The sequence below is a fragment of the Lepidochelys kempii genome, chromosome 2 (genome assembly GCF_965140285.1).
Source record: "Lepidochelys kempii isolate rLepKem1 chromosome 2, rLepKem1.hap1, whole genome shotgun sequence".
NCBI lineage: Eukaryota > Metazoa > Chordata > Testudines > Cheloniidae > Lepidochelys > Lepidochelys kempii.
The window spans coordinates 234817966-234831723 of NC_136381.1; the positions used below are offsets into that span (position 1 = coordinate 234817966).

Genomic DNA, 13758 nt, shown 5'->3' on the forward strand with positions numbered 1-13758 from the left:
GTATTATATCTGCAAATTAAACATTTTACTAAGTGTAAATCTGGCAAAACAAAGGCGATATTGTTTTAAAAAAATTCTAAGGGGCTAAATTTATCCCTGTTATATCTCTATTGAAGTCTACACTAGAGATGAATCTGGTCCACTGACTATATTATCTGTCCTATTTCAACTGAACTTTCAACTTTGCTGAAGCATATTGTATTGAATGCTGGCCCTCTCCACTTAAAGCCAGCCATTTGTTTTTTCAGCTGCTGACACATTCCACTTTCTCTGGAGGACACATTCTGATCTCTATGTGGCCAGTTCACTGATAGGGGAAAACACCAGACAGTTAAAGGATAGTTGGAGGTGAAGATACATTGCCGTATCAGACCTTTTTAAATAAAGACAAGCAGTTTAATCCACATCCTGTGAAAACTGCAAATTAAATTCATTGTAAAGATTAATTATAATATTATAAAAATGACAGCATACCAGTCACAGGTCCTAATTCTCTCCCACATTGATTTTACACTGGTGTAACTCCCTTAATTTCAATGAAGCTGCACTGGGGAAAATGAGAAATCTGTGACAGGAGAATCGGGCTTACCCTAACTTTATACACATTGGGCCAGATCTTGGGACATGCTATAGTGGTGTAAGGCAGTTATAAAGCCATTAGATTTGCTCCCCCTCCCCAGAGGTTTTCTACAGATGAATCCTCATCATTTGGAGTAAAGCCATTGTAAAAGTTCCTACAGCAATTCCCTTCCCAGCCGCTGCACTAGGAAGGCATGGCTGGGAAAAAAAGGGGCATAGCCAGAGAATCTCCATATCCTGATAATCTCCAGTTACCAGAAGGGCACCTTGAGGAACTGGTGGGCATTGTAGAATTCCAGCTCATTATGGCACTCAAAGAACTGAAGCACACCAACAACTATCATGGGGGGAAAGAAAGGCAAAAACATAGATAAAGTTTACATGCAGTACCAAAGAACACGACTTGCTAGGAAATTCTGACCTTATAAATTACTCGAACTTCTCACAGTTCTCTTTTAAAGTGATCTGTTCCCTCCTTTCCCATATTTTAATTCATAACCACCTATCTTATGTGGTCATCTATCCCTTCTGGTGTTTTGATGTTATCTCTCCTGATTAGAGCTGGCAGACATGTGGGATTTTCGGTTCACAGGAAATTTAACTTTTTTGAAATTTAGTTTTGTTCTGAATCAGAATTAATCAAAACAAATTTAAAAATTTCCTGTGACCTGGAAATCCTGAAAAATATCTTTTCGGAAACAATGACACATGGTCTTTCCAATAGGAAGTCTGTTCCCTGCACCTAGGGTGACCAGATAGCAAGGGTAATAGGCACCTATATAAGAAAAAGCCACAAATATCGGGACTGTCCCTATAAAATCAGGACATCTGGTCACCCTACCTGCACCTGCTGAGTAAAACTGATATTATTGTCAGTTTCATGGCTGCTTGCCCAAGAGTTGGAAGCCCTGGACTTCTTGCCCAGGGCAGTCCGCAAAGCAGGGATGCCTGGGAACTACAGATCCTGGGAGCTTATTCCAGGACTTCCAGGGTCCTAGATTCATGGCAGGAAGCATTGTAAGTCCTTAGATCCCCAGATTAACTTGGGCTCTCAGCACTTCCTGACTCCCTTTTGCAGGGTTGGGAGCTGAGTCCATGTTAAAGTCGGAGCTCCCATGCCTCCCAAGTTCCATGGCATGGAGTCTGGAAGCTCTGGCGTGGCTGCCTGCTACAGAGTTGCAGACCCTGGAAGACTGGGATTTCTGGCCTTTAGGCTGCCTCAGAGCCACAGATCCTGGAAGATCTAGCAGCTTGATGAGCTGGCAGGGTTTCATGAAGGTTCCATCATAACCCAGCCTTTGATTCACCAAAAATTCATCAAACCCAAGATGCTATTGCAAAACATTTTGAGTTCAACAAACTGGCATTTTCCAATGATACTCTGTTTCATCGAAAAATTTATGACCAACTCTACTCCTGACCTTATTTGTCCACTTAAGTCTTTACCTTCAAATCTCTGCATCATAGCCACTCTCCTTTTGGCCAAAGATGATTGCAGTGAACCTCTCTGAAACATGTGAAAACCAATACTAAACTGGTCAGAAGTATGAGTTTTGAATGGTGTGTGAAATCCGTTCCCCTCTCCAAGGATCCCTCTGGATGACTAAAGAATAATGGTAACTCTGGAAGGGTTGGGCCAAAATCCAGTTGGACCAAAAAGGTGATGATTGCATTGTTGGAACTCAAGGGTATAGACTGCTGCTTGGAAAATTCAAATTGTATTTAACAACATTTAACTTTAAATACATCTGACAGAAATAAGAAAGAAATTATGTTGCATTACAGACAAGACTGACAATTATTCTAAGAAGCATTGGCATTTAATGCAACCATTTGCAGTATTATTGCCTTCTCATTTAGTTTCCCAAAAGTCATAAATTTATAATTATTTATTATTGTCAGACACATCCCTCATTCCAAAAAGACTAGCTAAACGTTATGCACACCTTAGTGAGGCTGAAACTAATACAAGTTTCTGCTCCCCTACTGAAAGATTCAACTAAACATTGGCTAGCAGTTTGAAAGTTCTAAATGACCATCTTGCCATTATCTTCTTCATTCTACTCAGTTAGTGTGGCCCAAAAGCTCTCAGGTGCCTTCAAGGTGTTGTTTTTTGTTTGTTTTTTATTAATGCTCAGAGAAGGATTAGTGATGGCATATCCCTTAACCATAAGTCATTTGAATATTCTTCACTGGGAGCTCTCAACAACCACACTTGGCACACATCTGGTCTTTGGATAGCCTAGGCACATGACCATCTTATGATAACATGATACTTGCTCACAAGTGGGTCAGACCCTTGCTTGAGGGCATTAGGATCCAGGCAATATAGGTTTATATGAACAGCACAAGGGCCATATGTTTTATGGGAAATCCTTTCTCTGTATCAACAGAGAAGTATTGGGAACACATATCTCTATACATTTGTCTATTTATACAAACCTTTATGTAGTTAGAATTGTGAGGGCATATTGCTTCACATGTATAAAACTGTTTTCAGAAATACCAGATTTTATTAAAACATGTTTATTTTGATAGCTGTTTTCCATCTGTGCTCCCTCAGTATTTAGCGGAGAAAGTCATTCATAGCTATCAGTTTAGTATTGTTACAATATCTCAGTACTGTAGGCAACATATGGAGACACTGAACCTTCCTCTAAAGCTTGCTAATAAAGTCTATCTTCTCCTGGAAATCTAAATGCCCACTGACAAGGGTCACAAGATTTAACTCCAATAAGGGAATTTGACTTATCAGGAACAAAAAACAAAAAAAATTCCTGCTCTTCCACAACAGGACGGTATAAGAACACTGCATATCAACCTGCCGGTTACTATCACACTCCTGTTTCAGGAAAGAAATTTCATATATTTCAGGTAAATAGTCACAAACCCCACAACCTTTAGCAACTGAAGTGTGACCAAAGGTATTGTAAGGTTCAGTAACTGAAGTTTTACACAGACAGAGAGACAGACAGACATCACTCTTGTTCTACTTACTGCAGCAATAAACCTAGCTTTTAGGTGTTAGATGTAACCTACAAGAAGGTGAGAAGAAGAAAAGACAAGAAAGAGCATGCTGCAACCCGAGTTTTCTTGTAACACAAAAGAAACTATTATTATTAATAACTCTTTGAATTATTGTAGCACTAAGGAACCCTAGTCTTGACCAGCACTCCATTGTGCTAGGTGCTGTACAAACACTGAACAACAAGACAGTCTCTGCCCCAAAGGGCTTACAAAACTTGGATTATTTTCCTCCTAAAAAAGCAAGGCTTTAAACATGACTTGCTCTGTCTACACTAGTTGCAAAGTCCTGTTTAAAACTGTTGGTTAAAAAATATTAGCTTTTAAAACATGACCAGTTTTCAGTCTAGAGAAGCTCTCCAATCCTTTAAAAGATTCAAGGATTCACTTGAACTGCTGCCTGAACAGCCACCAGGGCTAGAAGATAGTTGGCAGTGTCTTCAACTATATCCTGTATGTCAGAGAGCTTTAGAGGAACAGGTCTACTTTTTAACTTACATAGAATAGTACCATAAATACCAGCAATAGTGATCTGGGTTGGAGTCTCCCCATTTTGAGAATTTCAGAAATGACTCCCTTTCCCCCAATAGAGTCTTTTCTCATGACAGCCTTGAAGAATATTATGCTTATTCTGACCAACATTTTTAAACCTGGGTTCCTAAAATTTAGAAACTTAAATGTGGATTTAGGAGCCTAATGCAGTCATGGTGTTTAAGGCCACAAGGGACCATCAGATCATCTAGTCTGACCTTCTGCATATTGCAGGCCACCCACACCACCTAGCACCCACACATTAGCCCAACAACTAAAATTAAACCGAAGTCTGACAGCCCACAGAAGACTAGACTATTATGTGCCACAAACAGAGAATAGGAAGGACTGAGGTACAACAATGTCCAAGGCCCCGACAAATGGCAGGGAAATAATTAAGTGAGATATACCCCAATAATTCTGGCAAAGGACCAACACCTGTCATAATAAAAGTGGCCCGATCTTCAGGCATGTTATGTACCTACAGCTTCAACTGACTTCCAATATGATAGGTATCAAAAATGGCTCTGTGATAAATTCAGGTGAGATCACACATAGAATACCACATTCATTTCTTGTCTCTTTAGGATCAGCAAGATCTGACGAACATGAGGGAATCCAGCAAATAGAAACAAAAAAAAAAAATGTATGAAGGAGGTAGTGAGGGAAATAATTTATCAGGAAGGATTAAAAGCTAAAAATTACATGACTACAGCGCTATAGGATACTAGTGTACAATACTTGAAGAGTACAAACATGAAGGAGATCGGGCAACTATTCAGGGCAGTATTAGGGTGTAATTAGGAGTTATGGGATGAAAAGGAAAATGTTGGGTGAATAGAAGGAAATTTTACTGAGAGTGAGAAGCATTAGGCATTGAAATAGTCTCTCAGGGGAATAGGAGGAAGCCCCATTGCTGGAGACATTTATTCTACTCTGTTCAGTTTCTTGTATCACACCCATCACCATATTTCTGAGTATGAGTTCTGTCCTAAATGGACAAAACATTAGAAAATATTCTGTAGGGAAAAATCTTGCATTAGCAAGGAAGATGAATGATCTAACAAGTCTTTCCATCTCTGACTTATGCTTCCATAATAATGCTATTCCTTATATTCATTACCAGTCAGTGCAGTACATGATTTTCAGTAAAAGTAATTAGCCTAGAAGGTATCACTGTAACACAGGTATCCTATTATTTTCAGTATCTTCCTCAATAACAAAGCAGATTTTCTTGTGTAAATATAATCCCTCTATATACACACATAAATCTTTAGAAAACCTCTTAAATGAATGCAGGTGTCCAGTGCTCTATCTACAGAACAAATTATTCATCTAAATCGGTGTTACAATATAAACACTGAGCAAAATGTGAGCTAATATTGTGTGTGTTTAACATTAATTGTAGTCTGTTTTCTTTAAATTTATTGAATGTACTATAGTGTATAGCCTACACCCCACCTCAAAAACTAACCAAACAGAAAACCTCAGATACTGCTGCTTACTGTTTTATTCATGAAAGGGCAGACTGCATCTTGAATGCAGTGACCTGGGAGCAGTTAAGAGCCTCTCTTATATATGAGGCCAGTGAGGAGGGGTCAGGGCCATGGACCTGCCTTCTTCTTGGCCTATAGGCTTGTTCAGTGAAGTGCAGAGACGGTAACTGCCCAGCCCTTGTGTGGAGTATACGGGGGTGGAGAATTCATGCATCCTCCCTTCTCTTATACAAAAAGAAAAGGAGTACTTGTGGCACCTTAGAGACTAACCAATTTATTTGAGCATGAGCTTTCGTGAGCTACAGCTCACTTCATCGGATCATCCGATGAAGTGAGCTGTAGCTCACGAAAGCTCATGCTCAAATAAATTGGTTAGTCTCTAAGGTGCCACAAGTACTCCTTTTCTTTTTGTGAATACAGACTAACACAGCTGTTACTCTGAAACTTCTCTTATACAGTTACTCAAGGGTCACTTACAATACAGCCCTAAGGGGGATCAATTTTTAATTCAGTAAATTAAAATTTGGGGTTCTTACTCTGTTCTGAATGATAGCCAGATGAAGGGCTACAGGAATTCATTAATATGTAATCAGCAGGAGTACAGCCTGAGAATCATAGAATCATAGAATATCAGGGTTGGAAGGGACCCCAGAAGGTCATCTAGTCCAACCCCCTGCTCAAAGCAGGACCAATTCCCAGTTAAATCATCCCAGCCAGGGCTTTGTCAAGCCTGACCTTTAAAACCTCTAAGGAAGGAGATTCTACCACCTCCCTAGGTAACTCATTCCAGTGTTTCACCACCCTCTTAGTGAAAAAGTTTTTCCTAATATCCAATCTAAACCTCCCCCACTGCAACTTGAGACCATTACTCCTCGTTCTGTCATCTGCTACCATTGAGAACAGTCTAGAACCATCCTCTTTGGAACCCCCTTTCAGGTAGTTGAAAGCAGCTATCAAATCCCCCCTCATTCTTCTCTTCTGCAGGCTAAACAATCCCAGCTCCCTCAGCCTCTCCTCATAAGTCATGTGTTCCAGTCCCCTAATCATTTTTGTTGCCCTTCGCTGGACTCTCTCCAATTTATCCACATCCTTCTTGAAGTGTGGGGCCCAAAACTGGACACAGTACTCCAGATGAGGCCTCACCAATGTCGAATAGAGGGGAACGATCACGTCCCTCGATCTGCTCGCTATGCCCCTACTTATACATCCCAAAATGCCATTGGCCTTCTTGGCAACAAGGGCACACTGCTGACTCATATCCAGCTTCTCGTCCACTGTCACCCCTAGGTCCTTTTCCGCAGAACTGCTGCCTAGCCATTCGGTCCCTCGTCTGTAGCTGTGCATTGGGTTCTTCCGTCCTAAGTGCAGGACCCTGCACTTATCCTTATTGAACCTCATCAGATTCCTTTTGGCCCAATCTTCCAATTGGTCTAGGTCCTTCTGTATCCTATCCCTCCCCTCCAGCGTATCTACCACTCCTCCCAGTTTAGTATCATCCGCAAATTTGCTGAGAGTGCAATCCACACCATCCTCCAGATCATTTATGAAGATATTGAATAAAACCGGCCCCAGGACCGACCCTTGGGGCACTCCACTTGATACCGGCTGCCAACTAGACATGGAGCCATTGATCACTACCCGTTGAGCCCGACAATCTAGCCAGCTTTCTACCCACCTTATAGTGCATTCATCCAGCCCATACTTCCTTAACTTGGTGACAAGAATACTATGGGAGACCGTGTCAAAAGCTTTGCTAAAGTCAAGAAACAATACATCCACTGCTTTCCCTTCATCCACAGAACCAGTAATCTCATCATAAAAGGCGATTAGATTAGTCAGGCATGACCTTCCCTTGGTGAATCCATGCTGGCTGTTCCTGATCACTTTCCTCTCATGCAAGTGCTTCAGGATTGATTCTTTGAGGACCTGCTCCATGATTTTTCCAGGGACTGAGGTGAGGCTGACTGGCCTGTAGTTCCCAGGATCCTCCTTCTTCCCTTTTTTAAAGATTGGCACTACATTAGCCTTTTTCCAGTCATCTGGGACTTCCCCGGTTCGCCACGAGTTTTCAAAGATAATGGCCAGTGGCTCTGCAATCACAGCCGCCAATTCCTTCAGCACTCTCGGATGCAACTCGTCCGGCCCCATGGACTTGTGCACGTCCAGCTTTTCTAAATAGTCACCTAACCACCTCTATCTCCACAGAGGGCTGGCCATCTCTTCTGCATTTTGTGATGCCCAGCGCAGCAGTCTGGGAGCTGACCTTGTTAGTGAAAACAGAGGCAAAAAAAGCATTGAGTACATTAGCTTTTTCCACATCCTCTGTCACTAGGTTGCCTCCCTCATTCAGTAAGGGGCCCACACATTCCTTGGCTTTCTTCTTGTTGCCAACATACCTGAAGAAACCCTTCTTGTTACTCTTGACATCTCTGGCTAGCTGCAGCTCCAGGTGCGATTTGGCCCTCCTGATAACATTCCTACATGCCCGAGCAATATTTTTATACTCTTCCCTGGTCATATGTCCAACCTTCCACTTCTTGTAAGCTTCTTTTTTATGTTTAAGATCCGCTAGGATTTCACCATTAAGCCAAGCTGGTCGCCTGCCATATTTACTATTCTTTCGACTCATCGGGATGGTTTGTCCCTGTAACCTCAACAGGGATTCCTTGAAATACAGCCAGCTCTCCTGGACTCCTTTCCCCTTCAAGTTAGTCCCCCAGGGGATCCTGGCCATCCGTTCCCTGAGGGAGTCGAAGTCTGCTTTCCTGAAGTCCAGGGTCCGTATCCTGCTGCTTACCTTTCTTCCCTGCGTCAGGATCCTGAACTCAACCAACTCATGGTCACTGCCTCCCAGATTCCCATCCACTTTTGCTTCCCCCACTAATTCTACCCGATTTGTGAGCAGCAGGTCAAGAAAAGCGCCCCCCCTAGTTGGCTCCTCTAGCACTTGTGCCAGGAAATTGACCCCTACGCTTTCCAAAAACTTCCTGGATTGTCTATGCACCGCTGTATTGCTCTCCCAGCAGATATCAGGAAAATTAAAGTCACCCATGAGAATCAGGGCATGCGATCTAGTAGCTTCCGTGAGCTGCCGGAAGAAAGCCTCATCCACCTCATCCCCCTGGTCCGGTGGTCTATAGCAGACTCCCACCACTACATCACTCTTGTTGCACACACTTCTAAACTTAATCCAGAGACACTCAGGTTTTTCTGCAGTTTCGTACCGGAGCTCTGAGCAGTCATACTGCTCCCTTACATACAGTGCTACTCCCCCACCTTTTCTGCCCTGCCTGTCCTTCCTGAACAGTTTATAACCATCCATGACAGTACTCCAGTCATGTGAGTTATCCCACCAAGTCTCTGTTATTCCGATCACGTCATAGTTCCTTGACATCACCAGGACTAATGGAAACATGGTGGAATGACAACTACTATGAATATAACTCTAGAACAGCGGCGGCTCCATCCTCTTCCTGGTGAGGAGGCTGAGGTGGGCTAGTCAGAAAATTGCAGGGACGGGCTGCGGTATACATCTTGTGGGCACACATGCTTTTTTACTCCCAAACGATACGCACTTAAATGTGTGTTTTATCTATGTTATCCTCAAAAGGAGAATAAAAATATATACTGACAGATCGGTTTTAAACTTCATCTATGGTAACACACTGGGGCAACATTTATTCACAGAAAATCAATAGGAAAAAAACCTAAGCCAATAAATAAATAAACAAACTTATAATGCTAATAATAACAATAATAACAATAAATAAATACAGACTTCTGGAAATAAATAAAATAATAACTATAATAATAATACAAGTGTGTGTAACAGAAAGTATGCGTGTTGGGGGGAGTGTGAGGGAGAATGCGTGCGTGTGTGTGTGTTGGGGAGTGTGTGAGGAAGACTGTGCGTGTATGACACAGACTGTGTGTGTGGGAGTGTGTGTGAGAGAGAGAGAGAGTGTGTGTGTGTGTTTCGGGGAGTCTGTGAAAGAGAAGTGTGGGTGTTGGGGCAAGTATGTGAGAGAGACTGTGTTTGTGTATGACAGTGTGTGTGTGTTAGGGGTGTGTATGGGATACAGTGTGTGTGTATGTGAGAGAGAGTGTGTCTGTTGGGGGAATGTGTGTGTGAGACTGTGTGTTGGGAGAATGTGCGTGTGAGACAGTGTGTGTGTGTGGGGGATACTGTGTGTGTATGTGTGACAGAATGTGTGTGTATTGGGGGAGTGTGTGTATAAGACTGTGTGTGTACTGTGCCTGAGTGTGTCAGCGTGATGTCTCTGTAAGCTGAGCACTCAGGAGCCTGAACACTTGATCAGTACAGCAGGAGCTGCAGCTCCCACTCCTGAATCAGAGGCACCAGCATAGACAGGCTCCATGTCCCCCACGCCAGCTGAGACTCACTTGGACACAGCCACCTCAAGCATCAGGCAAGCTCCCCCCGTGCCCTGCCAGCCATGGATCAACTTCCCAAAGAAGGGGAGACTGATTCGGCGGCAGGAGCTGGGTGGCAAGAGAGCAGCAGCTGCTGGCCGGGTGCCCAGATCTGGGAGGGGTGGCTACAGAGGGGCTAAGACAAATTTTGGAGTGGCTACAACCACCGCAAGCCCTGCCCCTGCTCTAGAAATAAAGCAAATAGTAGATGAGGTGGTGGAACAGCATTGCATTTGTCAACACCACACAAGCAAGGATAAAAGAAGGCAGAGCAGAAACACGGAGAGACAAAACACTAAGTATACAACTAGAAAGAACAGATAGAACAAAGGACTCCTTGGTAGAGGCTGCTGCAGCCCACCAAACCTGGGCAAAGAGTAATGAAAATAGGCCTGATGGTACTAGGGGAATGATTGTAATAATGAGCTCTTTCAACTATCTTGACATAGGCTGGATATTCACACACAGTAGGGTCTTAGCAATGATTCCATAGATAATGCTTTTTCAAACACAAAAATGAACAGGAAAATTCAGAACAAACTTAACTTTAGTGAACTATGAGAAAATACTAAATGAACTGAGAGAAAACTACACACTTCAGAGGACCACTGATGACAACAGAATATTTGACATTATATGGGACTAAAGGGAAACTGAAATGGTCATTTTAAAAGGTTCTAATTTTAACAGGATGAAAGATGAAATCTTAAAGTACAGTTCTATTCACCAATGTCACTTTTCATAAAAGTGAAGATTACGGTGAGCAAGTAGAAAGTCTTGATTTTTTTTAAATACTATTTTTAAACATTTTAGACCCCCCTCGCCACAACTGGCCATCTTTTTTTTTTTTTTCCAGCCTGAAGCCCGGCCCCTGCTCAGACAAGCCTGGACGATACTGGAAAAGGTTTGCTGGTATAGCTATACCAATATACTGACAAATCCTCCTAGTGTAGCTACAGCTTACATTGGCAAACGAGTGCTTTTATTGATAGAGCTTAAAGCAGTTCCCCGATAAAGATACGCTGTTCTGGCAGAAGCACTTGTTTGTCAGTATAATTATCGACGGTAGGGCTTCTGGCAATACAGAACTGTCCCACACACAAAAAACCCCCACAATACTACTACACCAGCAAAGCTTCTCATGTAGGCCTGGCCTTAGATTTGTACATCATCATCAGGACACAAGTCCAGCAGAGGCTGGAAGTTTGGTCAGTCTGGGGAATAGAGGGAGAAATGCTCCCATCCCAAAAATATGGTGTAGGAGAGGGGAAAGAAGGGGAGTGTGCTGGAGAGTTTAGCAGGCCTATTACTACGAACCTAGACCTGAGTGATGAGCTTTCTACTGTCACTCACAGTTGTCTGTAGAGCTAAGTGTCCTCCACTGTGATCCCCTCTAGCAGCCTTTCGATCTTCCTCCATGGCCTTGTCTACACTGCGGGGGGAGATCGATCTAAGTTACGCAACGTCAGCTACATGAATAACGTAGCTGAAGTCAACGTACTTAGATCTACTTACTGTGGGGTCCACACTATGCTATGTCAAAGGGAGATGCTCTCCCATCGACTCCCCTTGCACCTCTCATTCAGGTGGAGTACATGAGTTGACAGGAGAGCGATCTGCGGTCTATTTAGAGGGTCTTCACTAGCCTGCTAAATTGACCGCCAATGCATCGATTGCCACACATAGATCCACTGATAAGTGTAGAGAAGCCCTAAGAGGGAGGAGAGAGGAGACAAGGTCAATAAATCCCCATGTCCAGAGCAGGAAATTTACTCACTCCATCCTGGAAAGAGAAGTCCTAGGCAAGAGAACTCACAGATCATACTATACATAAAAAGAAAAGGAGTACTTGTGGCACCTTAGAGACTAACACATTTATTTGAGCATAAGCTTTCGTGAGCTACAGCTCACTTGCATCCGATGAAGTGAGCTGTAGCTCATGAAAGCTTATGCTCAAATAAATTTGTTAGTCTCTAAGGTGCCACAAGTACTCCTTTTCTTTTTGCAGATACAGACTAACACAGCTGCTACTCTGAAACATATTATACGTGATGCTTCTGAACACAGGCCTGCAAAGGGCCAGATACTGCATTCATAGCACATGCAAAATTCCCACTGACTTCAACCCTCAGTGATTTCAGTGGTAGTTTTGAATTCACAAGGAATGCAGTATCAGATTCAAAGTTTTTTTCAAGATGGCAGCAATGATTTTGTGGGAAAGTATAAAAGGATACTCTTAGGCATAGTTGGCCAGACTTTGGACGTGATTTTTACATTGGTATTGGAAATTAGGTGTTGGATTTTAAACCTATGGCATGGCTGACCATTATCTCCAATACGTTGGGGCTCAACTCCCATATCAGGATGAGAAACTTCTTTTAATGGTCCACCCCTGGAGATTAATGGAACTAGAAAAGTTCCAGAGAGCTCCGAGGAAAAAATCTTGCTGCTCCAACAGAACATGCTCTTGATGACGTGGTAGGCATTATAATAATCTTTTTTCCTCCACCATTGGTGGGGTGATCCTTTGGCATCATTCTCACAGGTCACCATGAGTTTACAGATGACAAATGAAGTGAAAGAAAAGATGGCTGGAGCACTTGGGGTGGATATGCTGTGGCTGACTGGTTGCAGCATAAAGATTTTTAAATGTCTACTTTGACTCTGTGTGTGGGGGGGAGGGGTGCGGCAAAGAAAAAGTTTCTTCCTCTAACATAGCATCTGTAAAATCTCAGTCAGCAGGTTTGCTTTGGGTGGTCGACAGTATGGTACATCCAAACTGTTTTAGCTTCTTAGTAGCTGGTCTGAAGCCCTCCTCCTGAGAGGAAATTGCTTGTTATTTGTGGACGAGATTGATCAGATTAGGGTTGGGGTGTCTGCTTCCATGGTGGCAGAGCAAGTGTTGATGGAGCAAGGGCCTCATCTCCTCTGCTTGACTTTCAGCAACTGATGCTCATTGAAGTTATGGAAGGGTTGAGAGAACTTTGTTCCATAACCTATGTTTTGGATCCATCTCCTTGCTGGCTGGTGAAGGCCAGTGAGGAAGTACTTGATTGTGGAGATTGTCAACACCTCTCTTGGAGAGAGCAGACTGCCTACTGCTTTGAAGGAAGCATTAGTGCAGCATTTGCTCAAGAAGTCATTGCCTGACAATGGCAATCTATTTAATTATTAACCAGTATGAAATCTTTCCTTCTTGAGTAAGATTATGGAGAAGGCTGTCATGAGACAACTCTTATAGCATCTAGATGCCTTTGATCTCCTTGAACATTGTCAGTCTGAGTCTAGACATGGCTTTGTCACAGAGATTGCACTGAATGACAACCTTCTCCTGGCAATGGATGAAAATCAGATGTTCATTATTATCAGTCATCTTCGATACAGTTGACTATGTGGTGCTGTTGATTAATCTGTGGACTTGGTGGGAGGGGACAGGGCTACTCTTCAGTGGCTTCATCCTTCCTCTTGGAAAGATCTCAATGGCTAGTTGCTCCTCTTCCCAAAGAGCTCTCAAGCACAGGATCCTACAGAATATCATTCTGTCTCCTCTCCTGTTCAACATGTATATGAGGCAGTTAGGAGGGTTAGCAAGGAACCATGGGGTTTGGTGCTTTCAGTATGCTGATGGCACCTTATTGTATGTATCTATCTGATCCCACTTGGACAATATAGGTCAGCACCTCAGTTAATTTCT

The 13758-nt window shown here is 42.9% G+C and overlaps 1 protein-coding gene across 8 annotated transcripts in view; it reads right to left on the bottom strand.

The window, feature by feature from the left end:
• The window catches only part of C2H10orf67 (chromosome 2 C10orf67 homolog), a 147770-nt gene that overhangs the window by 58325 nt on the left and 75687 nt on the right, over positions 1-13758 (bottom strand). The window lies entirely within an intron of this gene.